Source organism: Loxodonta africana, chromosome 6, assembly GCF_030014295.1.
Source record: "Loxodonta africana isolate mLoxAfr1 chromosome 6, mLoxAfr1.hap2, whole genome shotgun sequence".
Taxonomy (NCBI): Eukaryota; Metazoa; Chordata; class Mammalia; order Proboscidea; family Elephantidae; genus Loxodonta; species Loxodonta africana.
In genome coordinates this window covers 121902496-121924061 of record NC_087347.1, presented here as the reverse complement: position 1 = coordinate 121924061, position 21566 = coordinate 121902496, and positions in this window count along the sequence as shown.

The following is a 21566-nucleotide window of genomic DNA, read 5'->3' as shown; positions in this document are numbered from 1 at the left end:
GCTACAGGTAATATTTATTGTTTTCTCATGTGTTTCCATATTTTCTTCATTTTCTACAATCAACAATACTAATATTATAATCAAATGATGAAAAATTATAAAATGAAGGTGAAACAAAAGGAAGGATCTGGGTGTACTCTCTATATCTTGTCAAATGTAGTTATAGTTCTAAAAAATTTGGGTCATGTTTCCTGCTTTCCAAAAGCATTTAGTCCAAGATAGATATGATTGTTGTTGTTATTGAGTTAGTTCCAACTCATGGTGACCCCATGTACAACAGAACAAAACGTTGCCCAGTGTTGCACCACCTTCAGGATTGTTGTTATGCTCTAGTCCATCTTTGTGTCCACTGTGTATTTCAAGCGCCTTCCAACTAGGGGGCTCATCTTCCAATATGATAGTAGACAATGTTTTTTTGTGATCCATTGGGTTTTCATTGGCTAGTTTTCAGAGGTAGGTCAACAGTCCTTTGTTCCTAGCCTGTATTATTCTGGAAGTTCCACTGAAACCTATTCTCCATGTGTTACCCTGCTGGTATTTGAAATACTGGTGGCATAGCATCCAGTAACACAGCAACATACAAGCCACGAGAGTAAGGCAGCAGGATGATGGTGAACTGACTAGATATGATGAAAAAATGTGAAACAACTGGAGAATTATACAAGGCAAACTGAACTCTTAATTTGTATAACAATATTTTCCAGCCAGTTTTTGAAAATCTAGTGAACTTCCAAAACTATGCTGGGACAAAGGGTGTATGTTAATACTTGACACATCAAGCACTTCTATAGTGTGATAAGTGTCTTTGGTTTCTTGCCATCATTAGTGTTAAGATCCCTTAGCCTTCCCCACTGGAGTATGAGGTCTGTGCACAGAGTTTTTGGTATATACATGGTGATCATTTCCAACATGATTTTATGGAGTTTCCATAATTTAAAATCATACCTCTGATGATCAGATTTCAAGTTAGCAAAGAGCAAACCAGACTTTATTATTATGCACTTTTCCAAGTATCCCTTTGGAATTTTGCACCTCCTAAATAATTTTGGGAAGTCCCTGGGTGATACAAATGATTAACGTGCTTGGTTGGTAACTGAAAGTTTGGCAGATTGAAGCCACCCAGAGGCACCTCAGAAGAAAAGCCTGGCTATCTACTTCCAAAAACTCAGTCATAGAAAACCCTGTGGAGTACAGTTCTACTCTGATACACATGGGATCACAGTTAAGTTGATTCCAAATTGACAGAAGCTGGTTAAGTGGTAAATAGTTTGGACTGTTCTTTGTTCTTTTTGTGGTATCCTTAGGAGGAATTATAATACTTGGTATGGTATTTTTTTCTGGGGTTCATGCCTGGGAAAGTGACTGACGTTGGTGTTATAGGATGATTGTATGAGTTTTATTGTATATTGTTGTCACATATTTTGGTAAATGGCTTGACTTATAGTATTCTGAAAATCAAATTTAATATCGAGCTATGTTTGCAATGCTTCTACAGCTGATGGGTTTTCTTTTTGTGAAATGAGTTTGTCTCCTTTTCAATTGTTTGAGCAGCAAATCATGATTCTCATTCTATGTTATGAGATAACATTGTTTTTGTTCTTAGAGAAATTAAGCAAAAAAATGTGTTTGAGAAAAAGACTTAAAGATGTGAAACCTAATAACAATGAATGATTAAGCAAATGCTTTTGCCATTAACACCTAGTCTCTAACTGAATTGTCTTAGTAATGATCAGTTTATGCAGCTTTAAAGATATAAGGAAATATAGATTGGCAAAAGAATAAACACTTTATCCTGACAAACTGTTTTTCTTATCTCCTATTATTTGTATTTACGTGAAGAACCCATTTTGAATGCAAAAATATCTGCAATGGAGCAATCAAAAATAAAACATCCAAGGTTTCCCCTAGGGCCTTTAACTGTATAATAAACCAGATAGTGTTTTATCAATATAGTAATTACATTTTTAAATCAAATCTATCAGCAGATGGGTAATATTTATAATTCCAGCTGTCTCGAATTCTAAGATATTTGAGAAATGTTAGGAAGAAACCTGTTCACTTTATTACACTTTTATTCAACTTTAAAATCTTTGTTTTAAATAAGCCAGGCATGAAGCAAGCATGTGAGAGATTTAAAAAATTTATTACCTAAACGTTGGTAGTATACATATGAAAATCAGTATGAAAACACTGCTTAATGAAAGATTATTTTTGTACATTAACATACTGGTATGAAAGCATACTTCTGAAATGAACTGTTTTAGTGCTGATATAATAGAAATACCACAAGTGGATGGCTTTAACAAACAGGAATTTATCTTCTCACAGGAGGCTAGCGGTCTGAATTCAGGGTGATGACTTTGGAGGAAGGCTTTCTCTCTCTGTCAGCTCTGGAGGAAGGTCCTTACCTATCCTGAGTTTCTGCTCCTGGGAAGTCTTCATGTGGCTTGGCATCTCTCTTACCTTATCTCTGCTTCTGCTACCTTGCATTGTTTAATCTCTTTTATATTTCAAAAGAGGTCGAAGGAAGGTACACTCTGCAGTGATCCTGCCTCATTAACGTAACAAAGACAATCCATTCCTAAATGGGATTATAACCAGAGGCCTAGAGGTTAGGATTTATAACACATATTTGTGGGGAACACAATTCAATCCATACTACCACACACTTTGGCCTCCCAAAATCCGTGCCTTTACCACATACAAAACATATTCACCAAATCACACGATCCTTAAAATCTTAAATCAATTTCAAGTCCAAAATCTCATCTTCTGAATCAACTAAATCAAATATGGATGAGACGTTAGGCATATTCTATCCTGGGGCAAAATTTCTCTTCATCTGAGAGCTTGTGAAATCTAACAAACAGTATATCTGCTTCAAAAATGCAGTGGTGGAACAGGCACAAGGTACATATTTCCATTACATATAGGATAACTATGGGGCAGTTCTACTCTGTCCTATAGGGTCGCTATGAGTCGGAATTGACTCAACGGCACTGGGTTTACAGGATAACTTGGAGGGAAAGAACGGATAATGGGCACCAGCAAGTCCAAAACCCAGCAGAACAATTTATAATAGCTCTGAATGCTTGAAAATAATATCTGTTCATCTGATCAATGGCCCTGTCCTCCAGACTTTGGGTGTTGGCCATGCTCTCTGGATTCTGGGTGGAGGCCGCTTGGCCCTGGGCTTTAGCTTCACCTTCCAGGCAAATATGCTCCCTCAGCTTTGGGCTGCCCTATTATCCTAGTCCATCTGAGTGGCAACCCCACCCACTCAGCCCTGGCAGACCCCATTCTTCTGCCCCTTGGGCATGGCAGCCCCACTTTCTCAGTTTGGGGCAGTGGTACCATACTCTTGGCCAAACAATGGCAGACCCACACTTTGGAAATAAGTTGGTGAGGATCTGACTCTTTGAAACCTAGGAAGCCGTAGCTCTACCCTTTGACACCCCAGAGGCTGTGGCCCACCCTGTGGGACTCCAAAGGCCATGGCCCTACCTTCTGAGATAGGGGAAGCTCTGCTTCCCATGCTCCTTCCAACAGCTCTGCTGATCTCTGAGCTACTCCAGGGATGGTTGTTTTCTTTTGTTTGGAGGACAATAGATGTAGCTCCTTTGGCCTGTTTCCTACCAGTGGAATTCCATGAGGCAGACAACATTCTCTCTTTCATTCTTTCTCTGTCCCCTTCAGTCTAAGCTGATGGATTTTCTGCTGTGGTGGTTGATTAGATCCATCAGTAACAAGTTTAATCTCTTTAACAAAAGATTGTGTAGCCACAATCTTGGTGAAAGTTCTAGGACATGTGTTCTTAGTTTGTTCAATAGAATTTTGTTAGTTTGTGTTTTCATTTTCCACTGTTTACTTTTAAGTTTGTCTCTTTCCTCTCACATTTTACTATAAGCAACAAGGAGAAACCACATGGCCTCTTTAAGATCTTGCTTACAAATCTCATCAGCCAGATATCCAAGTTCATCACTTACAAATTCTACCTTCCACCAAACATTTGAACATAATTAAGACAAGTTCTTTGCCACTGCATAAAAAGCATCACTCTGCCTCCATTGTCTCATCACATGTTCATCATTTTCTTTTAAAGCTTCACTAGAAGCACATTTAACATCCACATTTCTAGCAATGTTTTGTTGCTGGTGCCATATGTATTCTCTAAGATGATAGAAACTTTCTCTGTAGCTCTCATTTCCTTCTGATCCCTCACCAGAATTGCCATTGATGTTCATAATTCTACCAGTAGTCTCTTAAAGGCAATCTAGGCTTTTACTATTAGGAATCTTAAAACTCTTCCAGTCTATCCATTACACAATTCCAAAACCACGTCTTCATTTTAGGTATTTGTTAGAGCAGCACGCCACTCTTGGCACCAAATTCTGTCTTATCTATTGCTATGATAACAGAAATACTGCAAATGGGTGACTTTAACAAACAGAAACTAATTTTCTCACATTTAAGAGGCTAGGAGTCTGAATTGGGGCATGACTCTGGGGGAAGGCTTTCTCTCTCTGTTGGCTCTGGAGGAAGGCCTTTGTCTCTTCTGAACTTCTGCTCCTGGGAAATCTTCATATGGCTTGGCATGTCTCCTCCCTCTCTCTGCTTCTGCTAGCTTGAGTTTAATCTCCTTTATATCTCAAAAGAAATTGACTCAAGACACACCCTACACTAATCCTGCTTCATTAACATAACAAAACAACCCATTATGAAATGGAATTATAACAACAGACTTCTAATGCATATTTTTAGGGGGCACAATTCAATCCATAACATGAACTTTCAGAAGAAAGTATTTATCGTAATTATTTCAAGCTGCTAGAATCTTATCCTCAATTTCCCAACATTCAAAGTATACATGTCTATTTCTGAAGCTGCTTCAACTTGGTGTGTGTGTGTGTGTGTGTGTGTGTGTGTGTGTGTTGGGGGAGGGGCTTTTATATTACTTTTTTCTAGCTCAGTCTAGAGAAAGGTTGTTTCCTCAAATTACCCCCAGAGAGATCTGAGGATCCCCTGGAGGGGGATATGTGTTCAAGGGCCAGACTTCTTGGTGACTCCATGGCATACATTATTTTTTCCATCTCTTGTTCTGTCTCACAGTGGTGACAACTTCTATAGCTGAAATGTGTAGTGCAACATAATACCTCTAAAGGTGTCACTGTTGCTGTTACCTGCCAAGTACAAATACACTGCTGCTGGTGCCCACCAATCTCTGTAGGATAGCTTTGCATTCCAATATCAAATATGTAGATGTGAGCAGCAACTGCACCTCCTCCCAATACTGCTGGTGAGCCAGTCATCTCTGCAAAAAAGTTTTACACAAATTATTTATGAAACAGGTCTTTTATAGTCTTTTAATTGATTACTATTGATCTCAGGCAGGAGTCATGGAAGCTGGGCTAGCAGGTAATTCAAGTCACAGGCACTGATAAATTCACAATCGCTGCTCTGCTCTGAAGCTGGCCCATGGTCCTCAGACGAAGCATATAAACTTGCTTTTCTCTTCTTTCACAGTGAGTATTTTCCTCACAAATTTCATGATCCCTTATATCACCAGATCCCTGGAAAGGCTTGCCCTGCAATTCTCTTAAACAAACATAGCTGAGTCCTAAGACAAATAAAACTTAATTTCAAGTAGGCTCCATGTTGCAAGTATATGTGACACAAAATGTTCTAAAAGAGACTTCTGCAAGCCAAAATAAGTGGAAAATTCAGACGAAGAGCGGTTGTGTTCACTTTTGCCATAACTGAAGTTTTTACAGATGCTTTAACATAAATTAGGCAAATCACTTTGTAATATCTACAATATCTCAAAAGGAAGAAAATTTCTACCAGCTTGTAAAATCAAAAAAATATTACTGTGATCTTCACAAGTAGGATAGTAACTCTCATCTTCAAACACTAAAAGAAGAGTAGAGACTACAAAAAATCAACTGAAACAGTTTGTCAGGAACTTTTAGATTTTAGCTAATGAACTTGAGATCAATTCATCCTGGATGCATGGCATAATTACAAAGAAGATGAAGTAATGTATGAGTGAAAATTCCAAATAAAAAGACCTATGAACAAAGAAAATGTCTCGGTTATCTAATGCTGCTATAACAGAAATACCACAAATTGATGTCTTTAACAGAAATTTATTCTATCACTGTTTAGGAGGTTAGAAGTCCTAATTCAGAATGCCAGCTCCAAGGGAAGGCTTTCTCTGTCTGCTCTGGGGGAAAGTCCTTCTCATCAAACTTCCCCTGGCCTAGGAGCTTCTCAGTGCAGGGAACTGGGGTCCAAAACATGTACTTCACTCCTGGTTCTTCTTGCTTGGTTGTAATGAGGTCTCTCTCCTCTCTGTTCGCTGCTCTCTTTTTTGTCTCAAAAGAGATTGACTCAAGATACAACCTAATACTGAAGACTGTGTCCTGCCTCATTAACATAACTGCCAATAATCCCACTGCATTAACACAGCTGATAGCTCACTCTCAAATAGAATCATAACCACAGGCATAATCAAACCAAAAAACCCATTGCTCGTAGTGACCCCATAGGACGAGTAGAACTACACCATAGGTTTTCAAAGGAGGGGCTGATGGAGTTGAACTGCCAACCTTTTGGACAGCAGCCAAGCTCTTAACCACTGCACCACCAGGGCTCTGACCTTATGACATCCAAACCAAAACCCATTGCTGTTGAGTCAATTTTGTCTCATAGCACCCTATAGGACAGAGTAGAACTGCCCCATACAGTTTCCAAGGACTGTCTGGTGGATTTGAACTGCCATCCTTTTGGCTAGCAGCCATAACACTTAACCACTAAGCCACCAGGGTTTCCAAATAAGCACAGAATTTGGTGTCATACAGGTCTGGTTTCAAATCTCGTCTGTGCATTTTTTAACTACATGGCTTTGGGCAAGTTATTTAAACTCAGAGAGCCTCAGATTTCTCATTTTTAAATAAAAAAAGCAGTGCTTACTCAAAAGTTTACACTAAAGAATGAAGTAAAAGAACCCCCTGGATAATGCATGGTACTGAATTTGTCTCATAATATGTTAATTGTCTTCACCTCTTAAATTAGTTTTTGAAGCAAAATGGTCAATGGAGAGTGTTGCCTTTGTGACAGAAGAATTAAAGTCATTCTTTTTTTGCAAGAGCGTAGAATATTTAGAAACCCGTTTAGAGAATGCTGGTATTTTGGGGATGAAAAATGTAGAATGAATTAAATTCATTAGTTTTTCAAATATTCCCTAAGATTATTTTTCAGAATATCTTGCTTGTAAAATAATGACGTTCATGTAAAAAGCCTTACAAGAAATTTCAGTAGGAAACAAACTTATTAAAAGTATTATTAGCTCTTTAATGGGACTCCAGTTTCAATAGTTATGTAAGATTAAAAAAAAATATGGCTGGACTCTTATTAAAATATAAAATAGAAGAAGCAAGGAGATGATTTATTAAACTGGCCAAATCTCTCCGTATTAGTTAGGATTTGGGTTTTTTTTTTTTTTTTTCCCCCTACAAGTATTAAAAAACAACAAAAAAAACATTGCCGTCGGGTCAATTCCAACTCATAGCAACCTTACATATAAGATGGGCAAAAAAGAGAGTGGAGGCATAAGGCCTTTAAGACATTGTCACTTCTGGCTTCATGTGACCGGCCAAAGCAAGTAAAAAAGCTGAGTCCAAAGCCAAAGGACCAAGAAAGCACAGTTACCCACAGTGAGGCCAGGCAGAGGTGGAACAGGGTGAATGAAGAATTGCAGGGGCAGTTCAAACTATCACTGGTACCACCATGGCTTTATGAGAAGTTTGTTAGTAGTATATGACTAGCCACGGGGTTAAAATCATCATTCATACATTTCTTTATTAATGCTGTCAATAACCAAACAAGTGTTTGAGGGATATCATGTTCTTCTGTGAAGTTAGAGAGTATATGACTCACTCTAGATTTAAAAACACTGCAATTATTACTTCATTTATTCATGTGTTCAATAAAAATTGTTGTTGAACCTTAATTATATGGTAAGTTACTTGGCAAATATCCTCCAAAATTTAATTGTCTTGTACCCAATGGTTCTCTATAGTAAATAAAATGATCTAGATATATGATTTACAAATGATTAATCTTGGAGAATTCACCAGGATGCTTGTCATGGGTTGAATTGTGTCCCCCAAAAATATGTGTATCAATTTGGCAAGGCCATGATTCCCAGGATTGTGTGACTGTCCACCATTTTGTCATCTATGTGATTTCCTATGTGCTGTAAATCCTCTCCCTATGATGTCGATGAGATGGGATTAGTGGCAGTTATGTTAATGAGGCAGGACTCAATCAACAAGATTGGATTGTGTCTTGAGCCAATCTGTTTTGAAATATAAAAGAGAGAAGTGAGCAGAGAGACATGGGGACCTCATACCACCAAGAAAGCAATGCCAGGAGCAGAGTTCATCCTTTGGACCTTAGGTTCCTGTGCTAAGAAGCTCCTAGTCCAGGGGAAGATTGATGACAAGGGCCTTCCTCCATAGCCAATAGAGACAGAAAGCCTTCCCCTGGTGCTGATACTCTGAATTTGGACTTCTAGCCTACTAGACTGTGAGGAATAAACTTCTGTTTGTTGATTCCATCCACTTGTGGTATTTCTGTTATAGCAGCACTAGATAACTAAGACAATGCTATATTACATAAAATAAGGATTTTTTATAGGTGATTTTTGAGAGTCCAGCACTTAACCATTGTGTCACCAGGGCTCCTCTTGTGTACTCTAGACCTACTAACTTACGTGAGATGGCTATCCATTTGGGCACGTTAACCAGAAACAAGTAATATCTCTGTTTCAGATATTGAATATAAACCAAAAAACCAGCCAAGGCGTTGGCCTAATTATTGAAAATACAAAGACACATAATATTAAGGCACAGTCATTGCCCTCAAGGAGCTTACTTTCTAGGATCAAGTCAACAAATTATTGTTGATAGAGTTAAGCAGACTGTGCAATGGGTGAGTAAGGGAACTAACTCAAAGTGAAGTGATCGGGAATGGCTCCTCTGTTGGTGTGATGATATCTGAACTGAGTCTTAATGACAAATAGGAATATTCTAAGTGGCCAAAGGGGAACTGGGCATTTCAGGTATAGGGAAGCATATGTGACAGGAATCACATAGCACGGCCTTTTTATTGAATAGTGAGTAAATTTGCTGAGACCAGATGATGAAGGGCTTTCTTTATCATACAGAGGTGTGCTCCTCCAGCCTGCCATCACCCACCTGTCAGTCTTCTATATCTCTGAAGCTCTGTCTCTCAATGGCAGCTACAGCTAATAGCCTATCCTATAGCCATTGTACCCTTCTTTCTTACTCAGTTTTATTTGAGAGGAGGCAACATGTGTGAATAAGACCTCGATTTCCCTAAATGTTCTCTTTAGGCGATGGTTGGCCATGAGATCCCCTTCTGACAGATGAAGCACAAATGGAAATACTGATTAGCGCCTCTGGGGAAGCTATTGCTTTTCAGATAAAGAGGGACAGGCTCAACTGGTGTGTATTTCTTTCCCTTCTCTTTTTGTTTTTACTTTTCCTCCTTTTCTGGAACATGGGCATGATACCTAGTGTTGTTGCTGCCATCTTGAGAGTATGGAACTAAAAACCAAACACTGAGGGTAGTGGGACAGTGAAACAAAATAGAGGACATGTGGTTCTGTAATGACATCATGGAACCACAAAATCGGCTCTGGACTACCTCTTTCCGAAATTCTTTCATTTTGAGGGAAAAATGAACCTATTACTTGGCTAGGCCATATTTTTTTGGAATGAGTTGCACACTGACAAAGTATCTACAAATAAAATAAATATTGGGGGTGTATATTGGACTTGGGATTATGAAACATTTCTATTTGCAGAAAATGCAAAGATAACAAGAATGTAGCTTTTGTCTCTTTTTAAATCATACTCAAAGAAAAAACCTTCTGTTTCAAAAGTAAGTATTTCTTAGTATCTGTGAGCCAGCTGTCCAAGTACCTGAAGATATCCACTAACCTTCCATGGAGGTTCATTTAGTCATCTCTGCACTTTCTATCCCAGTTCATTTAATATCCCTCATAACAGTGGTTTGATTTCGGAAAGTATCTAAAATGCCAGGGTGCCCTGGCCCATCATTAACCCCCAGTGATCTTGCCTACAGAATAACACTGTTCTAAATCCAATTCTTGCATAAGAAACTTCTTTATAAAGAGTCTGGCCCAAGACATTTTCACTCAGGAGTTTAAATTTCCTCTGTGTTAAAAGGATATCATATATACTGATGCTTGTTGGATGTGGTAGGGCTTGGCACAGACTAGAGAGGCATTCCAAAGGAGCAAGTGCTCAGAACATACTCATTTTCAGCGAGGCTGTTCTTTTTCTTTGAAGCATAAAGGAAGGTGCATTAGGCAGTTCTTGCATATAAATTAACCTCTGGCATGAAGTGGGAAAAACACCTGGCATTTCTCTCTAGGTAAATCTGCTTCTGTTTCTTCCAAGAAGCAACACAGCGTCTACTCAATTACTTCCTGAATGAAACAAATAGTTGGAGATTTTCTTTCTCAGTTGAAAGGAAAACTTTTTGCTATCTATAATAATCTGAGAAGAACTCAGACCCTCAGGCATGTGTTACTTCTACATGATCACAGCTGGGCCTTGTTGATCACTTGATTGAATCATGCACCTCGGATCTCCCCATGTGGGGAAAACTAATGCTGGCATGAGCAGCTGTGCTTCTTTTCAAGGTTCAAATATTCTCATTTTCTCTACTGGTGATGAAAATTTTCAGACAAAATAAGAGACAACTGAGATCTGTTTAAAAAAAAAAAGTTTTCCAAATGGGAATGAAGTTGTAAGATAACTTTTTCTTCTTTCTATGATAAGTTACTTTCTCTTTTATACACAATTTTTTTTTTAACTTTACAGCAAACTAAGTTCGAAAATCTTTTTGCAAGATCCCATATGCTTATGATTTCCTTAGAGATCAGGCTGTGTTCAAGTCTCACACCGCTGAGCTGTGAAAGCTTAAAAATAAATTCAGCTTGCAAAAAAATGTGCTGATCTACCAAGGAACAGTGCTTTTATTTCTCATGAGAAAATTTTTATTGAAATAATGGGAATAGAAAAAACAAGGTCTTAAAGATGGAAATGGTCTTAGAGGCCATGTAGTTTGACATCTAAAGTAAATTCTGAATAATTTCTATCGACTTCTGAATAATAGCTTTTTCATTCCATGCCATTTAGATACCGAGAATGCTTTAACCCTGACAGTGCTTTGAAGGTAACATGTTAATTTAAATAATGTGAACCTAAATAATGTCATCTAAAAAGTTTTTTAATAAGTAATTTATTTAGTCTACTTCAAAGGTCAATTTTCTAAACATCACAGTGAAAATATTTCCATTTATTTTTATTTTGGTGAAGTTATACATCAATATAAATAGTTTCTCGATTAAATTACTAATCATAATTTGATTCATTAGTCAGTTTTGAGACCAAGACAAATTGTTTCTATTTGTCAGTTCTAATATTTTATTTTGTGGTTATTATTTATAATAATTATAATTTTCCTGGGTCAAATTATTGTGTGTATTTATCTCTTTGCAAATGTGAGAGATGTTGTGAGACAGACAGAAAGAAATAGATATGGGGAGAATATTGAAAGGGAGAAGGGAACAAAGAATGGCTAGAAGGAAGAAAAAATAGAAAATGATGAGAATATAAGAACAAAAAACAGTCAAAAAGACAACAACATAGAGAAAGAGAGTGTGATGTCAAGAGAGAAAATAATATTGGCAGTATCATGGCTGGTGACCCAACTCAGGTCCTTCTCGTGGCTGGATCCTTCGTCCTCCCTAGCCATAGAAATTTATACCAGTCACAGCTCTAGCCATAAAAAAGTGAGATTGGAGCAGTTCTCTGGTCCAGGGGAGCACTTTAGTCCCTTTACCCAATATGAACTAAAACATAGCTGCCTCTGCCAGATTCTAGACCTGGAACTAAGCAGGTCTCTCACTTCAGCTTTTCATTTCTGTATCACCAAGTTTCATCTGTGTTTGAGTGTGGCTGTATTTTCATTACTGCTTGTCTCCTTTTTAGCTATCATTATTTTATATTTGTATGGGAGAAATATGAAGCCCTGAGAGTAAACTTTCAAGCCATCTCAAGTATAAGACAAATCATGATCCCATATGAATGAATGAATTAGCACAGATACACTGTATATCAGGAACTTAATGTTACCTTTTTAGTCACTGGGATATTCCATTTTCTACCTAGAAATTGTAAGTGTTTATACTCTTTAACCATCTTTTCTGGAGTCTGTGGGTGGTACTAAACAGTTGGCTACTAACCAAAAGTCTGGCAGTTCGTAACCCATCCAGAGGCAACTTGAAAGAAAGCCCCAGTGATCTCCTTTTGAAAGATCATGGCCACTGGACACCTTATGGAGTGCAGTTCTCCTCTGAAGCATTTGGCGTTACCATGAGTTGGAATTAACTCGATGCCAACTGGTTTTTCCATGTTTTTTATGTATCTTAGACTTGTTTCTTTTATAATCACACTTATTCTTTTCTTTCAATATTTTAAATTAAATTAATACTCTTTGCAAAAGCCTTGAATATCAATAGGGCATACACAATAGAAAAATGGCTCTCTTTGTTATAAACGTTTCTGTTAAGCTACAGTTCAGCAACACTAATTTGTAGCTACAAAATATTGGGCTTTCTAGTTGTTTACCAAGATTTGGGAAGCTTACAAATTATTTAGTGCTTTAAGTCATTTACAAATGCACTTTTTATTTATTTGACATTACTATTCATTTCCTCATAAAGGGATGATTTATGTTGGCTTTCGTTTTTACATTACCCATGGATCCTAGTCTAAGCATCGATGTCATCCACCAGGTCTTGGGAGTTGTGAAGTCTACCCTTAGAGAGTACCTTCTTTAATTAGAGTCATAAAGCCTGGACTCGTTCCCATGACTTTTGTCGTAACCCTAGGGTGTCCTTAAATGTTGTATTATCAGCACTTATCTAAAGCAGAGCGATTACAGTCTATCCAAATCATCAAAAGATGGATGAGCTTGCCACTGAGAGAGAATAGTGAAGGCAGCTACAGGTGAGATGCTGGCCAAGATTTATAATATGTGATTCCCAGGACATTAGAGGAAAAAAATAGACTATGATCCAAAATCAAGGCAAATATTGTGAAGACTGTACTTCACAGGGTATATTTCTGAAGCTCAAGTCGACTGTATGGTCAGGGCTGTTGAGTAGAGAGAGCCAGAAGTTGAAATCAAACACCCAGGCTTGCATTCTGGTTGTAAATTTCATTGCTTTAATTCAACAAATATCTATCATGTACCCACTATGGAGCCATGGTGGTGCAGTGGTTAAGAGCTACAGCTGCTAACCAAAAGGTCAGCAGTTCAAATACATCAGCCACTCCTTGGAAACCCTAAGGGGCTATTCTACTCTGTCCTATAGGGTTATTATGAGTTGGAATTGACTTGAAGGCAATGGCATTTTTTTTTTTTTTTTGGTATCCACCATGGGCCTGTCACAACACAAAGTCCTAGAGATGTAACTAAGAACAAGACTCTGCTTTCATGAAGCTTAATTGAGTAATGATAAAAATAATTATTTAGTAACAATTGTGATGAGTGCTACACAGAGGTGGAGCATGCTGGTAGTGCTCAAGAGCAGACCTAAGAGAGGTTTGGAATGGGGGTGGGAGGTTTCCCTGAGAAAATAAAATTTAAACGTAAACTTGCAAGATGAGTAGCTGAGGACAAAATGCAAAGGAGGATAGAGTTCTAGGCAGAAGGAACAGCACGCTGACTTGCTCTGGTAGGCATGGTTGGCAGGCCCAGAAGACTCAGAGTCTGCGGGCAATTTAAGTGGCTTATGTCTCTTCCATGAAATTCTATTATAGTGATACCTTTCTACTATTGACATAAAAAATGAATAATCTAAAGTATATAAAACAACTAGTGTGCAAATGCACACAGGGGAAGACTGAAAAATATAATCACAACTTTGATATATGAAATTGGATTTTATGGCAATTATAGAGTTTTAGAAGTGAAATGGGACTTAGAAATTGTCCTGGACAATACTTTCTTTTATAGATGAGGCCAGTAAGATATAAGAGTTTTTTATATACCTTAGATTACAAAGTTGCTTAAAGGCAGAGCTAGTAATGCCGATTATGCTCTCTAATTCATTGTTCTTTCTCCTATACAGTTAAGTTTCCCATTGAATTATTAGTTTATATAACATATTACTCAAGGTTACATATCGACTATTGAAGTCGGGATTCAAACCCTGGTCTGTCAGATGCAAAATTCATGTTCTTTTTACCAAACCATAGTGATGCTCAATAAATGAATGAATCAAATTGTATAAATGAATGAGTGAATAAATGCATGAAATGACACAACCAAATTATTAATTAGTCAGTGTTTTGTTTGGACACATAATAATGCTTTTAAGAACATTTTTAACATCTCATTTTTTTTTTCTTTAAAGCAGAAACCAACTCTGGCTATATAAGTTAGAAAGAGAATTTATTGTAAGAACTTAAAATTGGTGAGAAGCTTGATGAATAAAAATCAAGTGTTCTGGAGCTTTGCAGCAAGAGCAATTGGGCCAGGATTTTGCTGCTATCTCCATTACCACTCCCATGACAACCAAGAATACATTCCAGTCATCAACTCTTCTTTGGTGCTTATTTTACATTAAAAAACCTTGGTTAAGAGTGTGAGATTGACTCAACCAGGGTTAAATGCTTCTGCCAGGAAGTACAGAGATAAAGGAACATCCATCTTCAATTTCTGTACTGGAAAAGGAAGACTATTCCTGTTACAAGCAATGGGGAATTTCTGTAAAATAAGAACAGTGGTTGGATGTTAGACAGCAAAATAGTAAAAGATTCCATTACAGTACATTTTCTGAATACCGACAGGTGTAGGAAGTAAAGTAGTAAATAAGTTTTGTGTCATCTAGTACTTTAAATTTACCTTAGGAGAGTATTCAGCGATGCTGTAAGAAGGGTTAATTCTAAACAATTAGCTTAAAGCAAGAGGGAAGATTGTGCAACATTAATAAGGTCAGTAATTCTAAAACTACATCAAAAATGAGAGCCATGAACTAAATATGCAATATATATATTTTTCAAATTTGAAAGATAGCAGCTTTAATATCCATCAAGTGACCTATTACACGAGAGTATAGAAGTGTTAGTGAGAGAGAAAAGTAAAAACTGAAGGCTTCATAAAATAACTTTTTTTTTTTTTAGAATTATAGTTCAGTTGTTGAGGCAGTAGAGATCACTACAAAGAACCCAAATCAAATTATTTATATTGTGGAAATGAATGATAAAATTAAATATGACATTTTGTAAAAGAAACACACAGTTAATTTTTTTTTTAACAAAAGTTTTGTTTATATCATTTCTTTGAGCAGAATAACATTTCTATAATATAGGGAAAACAATGAATAATTTTATCATACTCTTACATATGGATTCATAAAAAATGGGTTTTGTAATTGCTTTCTAGGATAAGGGCTGTATCTTTCCCTCATTCTGTATCCTCTATCACCAGCGACTGCAAGAAGCTAGTTGATTCGGCTCTTCATATCGCAATGATGTACTTTGACAAGGAGACTTCAGGATTACACTATACTCATGGGCAATGAGAATGCTTTGCCATCCTCTCATAGGACTTGGATAAAATACCAAAATTTCTGGGTATTTCCAGCATGTGAATTTCTAGGGGAAAAAATGTCTGACTTAAAGAATCCAGGCTTTCTGTCTACTGTTTGAACTTTTTTTCATGCCCCCTGTGTTCATCAGTGACACATTTCATTCTGAATGCCATAATACTTCCTCTCCAAGATTTTAACAATCTAACAAAGGAAGATGTACGCACCTGTGGAAAAAGATATTATGCATAGCAGTTACCACACCCTGAGCTCCTAACATGGAACCAGGTAAGCACCCTAAACAGTCACTCACTTACTTTTACAAAGACCCTATGAACTAGATATTATTGTCTCAATTTTTTATGGAAAAAAAAATGAGGCTTAGAGAGGTCAACTAAATTGTTCAATATTACTCACTTTCCAAGTGGTGGATTTAAACAGAGATCCTTCACGGACTAAGTCCATCCCACTTCCTCTTAAACCTCCAAACTGGTAATTTTATGCTTCACCCACCCCTAGCAATAAAGCAATCTCTTATCAGATTCATTCCATGCCTGGTCTACTTGTATTTCAACATTTGATCTTCACGGTTTGGCAGAATAATAATTAAATAAAGAGGCTTTGTATGTCACTTCTGTTTGGGAGGCATTTTCGTCAGCTACGGAGACTTTAGGGTCTGTCACTTGGAATTAGGCAGTGTTGAGATTTGATTATCAGGAGTCACCAAATAGGGTAAAATTCACCAAAGGATTGTTGTTGTCGTGTGCTGTAGGGTTGATTCCAACTCATAGCAACCCCATAGGATAAAGTAGAACTGCTCCATGGGATTTCCTAGTCTGCAATCTTTGCCCAAGCAGATCACCAGGTCTTTCTCCCTCGGAATGTCTGGTGGGTTCTAACTGCTGATCTTTGGTTAGAAGATAAGTGTTTAATCATTATGCCACCAGGGCCACCAACTCAAAACATTGTTTGGAATCCCTTTAAAATTTCCCATTTCTCTAGTCCTTTACTTTTTTTTTTTCCTTCTCCGATGTGTGCATACCCACCTTCAGGTTTACCATCACCATTTTAGCTTCACTCTCTCATAAGCAGCTATGTATCGTACACTGTCATGGATTGAATTGTGTCTCCCAAAAATATGTGCTAACTTGGCAATGTCATGATTTCCCGTATTGTCCACCATTTTGCCATTTGATGTGATTTTCCTATGTGTGGTAAATCCTACCTCTGTGGTGTTAATAAGGCAGGATTAGTGGCAGTTATGTTAATGAGTCAGGATTCAATCTATAAGATTAGGTTGTGTCTTAAGTCAATCTCTTTTGAGATATAAAAGAGAGAAGCAAGCAGAGAGACATGGAGACCTCATAACCACCAAGAAATGAGTCAGGAGAATAGTGTGTCCTTTGAACCAGGCGTCCCTGTGCTAAGAAGTTCCTAGAGCAAGGAAGATTGATGACAAAGACATTTCCCCAGAGCCCACAGAGACAGAAAGCCTTACCCTGGAGCTGGCACCCTGAATTCAGACTTCTAGCCTCCTAGATTGTGAGAGAATAAATCTCTGTTTGTTTAAGCCATCCACTTGTGGTATTTCTGTTATAGCAGCACTAGATGACTAAGTAAGACACACACTTACGGTGTTACTCATGGTACATGTAAATGCTATAAAATTTTAAGCATTTTATAATCAAATCATGTGCTCATTATGAAATCTGGTGAAAACTATGAAAGCTGCTTTTTTTCTACTACCAAATTAACCTCCTCGAATACACATTTTTGAAATTAAAATTCCATGTCAAGGGGATATTGATTGACATGTCAGCATGAAAAGGTTAGTGAATCCTCTCCAACCAAAAACAAGTATGAAACTGGGTGAATTGTCAAAAACAGCCATTTCAGAGTTTTGGAAATCAACTAAAGGCATAAAAAATAAACTGAGAAGGATTTATTTATAAAAAGTTATTAGAACCCTGATAAGAACCAGCAATCTACAGTCTTCTTGCCTATGGCTACTCTCATCCTATTTGCCCAGTTCAGGTGAAGTGGCAATTTAATTAGGGTGCATCTGGCCGTAAAACTCAGTAGCTATGCTACCACAGGAGTCCAAAATCATGGTGGTATTGTCAGTAAAAACAGCAAACTTGAGAGAAGATATACAGGGAAAACCTGTGCCTCTATTAGCCCAAGGTTTTGGAGATGCAAATAAGCCATAAATTAATGAGGAGAATCTATAAATGAGAAAGTCATATAAGGACCTGAGCATGTCTTCATACTTTCCTGATTGGTTGAAGTAATATGCAAATGTGCAATGAAGACCAATGTGAGTCAAGCAGAAAGTAAAAGTCTAGGCAGATTTGAGGGCTGCCAGAATTTTGAATGCACAAACATTCCTTCGGCAGAGGGTGGAAACCTTATGTAATCAATGTATTGTAGCACAACCTCTGCCTAAAATTTTGACTGACCACTAAGCCATGAAAACAAAGGGGTGATCCTTGGAAATTAAGTTAAAAAGTAAAAATTAGGGCCAAATTTGAACAAAGACATTAGTGACCATACACCATAGGAGTGACTGATTCTGCAGTTTTAAGCCAGGCAAGTTATAAAAGTAACAAACAATAATGACAACAACCAAGTGGATTCTGGATTGTTGTACATTAATTAAGACATCCAATTGCTCAAAAATTGATGGCATGTGATGAGAAAAAGGAAAATATAACCCACTCTCAGGAAAAATAAAAAAACAAAAACACTCAATAGAAGCTGACTTTTAGTGGGTCCAGATGTTAGATTTAGCAGAGTTCAAAGGAGTTGTTCTAACCATGTTCAAAGAATTAAAGGAAGCATAATGAAAAATTAAAGGAAAATGTGATGATGATAACTCAAAAGACAGGAGATGTCAGCCGAAAAATAGAAACTATAAAAAAGAACTGAACAGAAACTCTAGAGTTGGAAACTACCATAATCGATATGAAAAATTCCTAAATTGACACAACAAAATATTTAAATACTGAAAGAAAGAATTCATGATCTTAATGGTAGATGAATAGGAATTAATTAATTTGAAATCAGAGATTAAAAAAGGATTGCAAAAAAAAAAAATTGAAGAGATTGTCAGAGGCTTCTGAGACATTAAGAACATGAATACACATATAATGGGAGTCCCAGAAGGTGAGGAAAGTGGCGCAAAAAATAGTTGAAGAAATAACTTTTTAAATTTGGTAAAAACTTTAATTTACAGATCAAAGAAGCCAAATGAACATCAAGCCAGAGGAACACAGAAGCATTCACTTTATTGTCAAAATGCTGAATGTCAAAACAATGAGAGAATCTTGAAAGCAAGGCAAAAATGATTTATTGCATACAGGAAAAATAAATACTATTTTTAGTACCTGCAGGAACAAAGAATACCAGAAAGAAGTAAAATGACATATTCAAAAGGCTTAATGAAAAACAAAATAAAACAAAACTCTTAAAATTTTATATCCAACAAAACTAAACCCATTTCAAATCCATCACCACAGAGTCAATTCTGACTTATAGCGACCCTATAGGACAGAGTAGAACTGCCCCACAGAGTTTCCAAGGAGTGCCTGGTGGATTTGAACTGCCAGTCTTTTAGTTAGCAGCTGTAGCTTTTAACTACCGTATCACCAGGATTTCCAAGAAAACTTGCTGGCATAAATTAAAACCTGAGAATATTCATTGCCAACAGACAAGATCTGCAAGAAATAACAAAGGAAGACCCTTAGTCTGAAAGTAAATGACACCAGACAGTAATTCAAATCTAGGAAAAAAAAAAAAAAGATCAGAAATGGCAGGTATGTGTGTAAATATACAATGCATGATTACTGTATTTTTATATCCTTAATTTGATTAAAAAATATGAAATTGTATAAAACAATAAATATACCATTCAACTGTTGGGTTTATAACATATATAAATATACTTTATATGACCATAATAACACAAAGGAAGGGGAAGAAGTGAATCTTTATTAGAACAAAGTTACTGTATATTATTGGAATTACTTTATTACCAACCAAAAGCAGATTGTGGTAAATTAAGATCTATATTGTAGTCCCTAGAGCACCCCCTGAGAAACTGACCAAAAAACTATAGTTCAAAAATCTAGAGAGAATTAAAATAATACGTTAAATGCATTTGCTTAACACAAAAGAAGGCCTAAAAGGATACCTGGAGAAACAAAAAGACATGAGACACATAGAAAACAAAAATAGCAAAAAGTATCATATCAATAATTGCATTAATGGTACAAGAAGTAAACAAAACAAAGGAGAAGATTATTATATTAGGTAAAAACAAGATTCAGTTATATGAAGGGGCACAATTTAGACATAAAGATACAAATAGTTTGAAAGTAAAAGAATGGAAAAGGCATACTTTGCAAATTGTAACCGTAAGAGAACTGCAGTCACTCTAATAACCCCCCCCCAAAATAATGAATGTCACCCATAAATACTGTGTTCCTTTTAAAAAAAATCACCTGTGTGAAACCAAACAGTCAACAATTACTTCAAAATACAGATGAGAATGTAAGGGGACAGGGAAAATAAATAAATGGAACAACCAGAATGGAAAAAATGAGAATATTTACACATTGTGAAGAACGTAGCCAATGTCACCAAACAACTTGTGTAGAAGTTGTTGAATGGGAACCTAAACTTCTGCGTAAACTTTTCCTGAAAACATAATAAAATATTATTTTAAAGAAAGCAAAACAAAATGAAAAACCTTGGGCACTGAGCCTCTAATTACCTCCCCTGGTATACAACATTTCACATGATTGTCACAATTCAGTGATGGAGGAATTAAGTGCTTCCTTTGTGAATCTATGGGGAGATGAGTCTTGGAAGCCTGTACCTGGTTTCCTCTGGACTTTGTGCCATGCACCTTTTCCCTTTGGTAACCTTTCTTTATATCCTTTCACTGTGATAAATCTTAGCTGTGAGTACAATTATATGTTAAGTCTTATGAGATGGTTTCCAATGATCCAGTTATGAATATGGTTATAAAAATCTCTGTGCACAATTTTTGGACTGTAAATCTGATTAGGTCCTTAGTGTAGATATCTAGATGTTAAATTTATTGTTAAGAGATTACGTGAGTTTAGAATCCTTGGTACATATTATCAAATTGTATTCTAAAATTTATATTAATTTACATAGTTACAAATATTTTTGATCCCTAGATTTTCACTGGAATTGAAAAATTGCTAATTTGATCTATGAAAAATAGTACCTCATGACTGACTTCTTTTAGAGGAGCCCTGGTGGTGCAATGGTTAAAGTGCTCAGTTGCTAACTGAAAGGTTGGTAGTTTGAACCCACCAGTCACTCCAAGGAAGAAAAATGTGGCATTCTGCTTCCATAAAGATTTACAGCCTTGGAAACCCTATGGAGCACTTCTAGCCTGTCCTATAGGATCTCTAATGAGTTGGAATCAACTCAACAGCAATTGGTTTGATTTTTTTTTTTAATTGACTTCTTTTATAAGAATTTCACCAAGTGGTTATTTTCAAGAACTATTGCTAGAGTGGCATTCCTTTTTTCTTCTAGATCCGTGAAACCAGTCCACAGTATAAGACAATTGTTCTTGTAATATAGTTATACTATCTAATAATATTAATCCAGTTATTTTTGATAACCCAGATAATTTTCTCTTATAGTATTGGTTTGGAAACCCTGGTGGCATAATGGTTAAATGCTACGGCTACTAACCAAAGAGTTGGCAGTTCAAATCCTCCAGGTGCTCCCCGGAAACTCTATGGAGCAGTTCCACTCTGTCCTACAGGGTCGCTATGAGTAGGAATTGACTCAACGGCACTGGGTT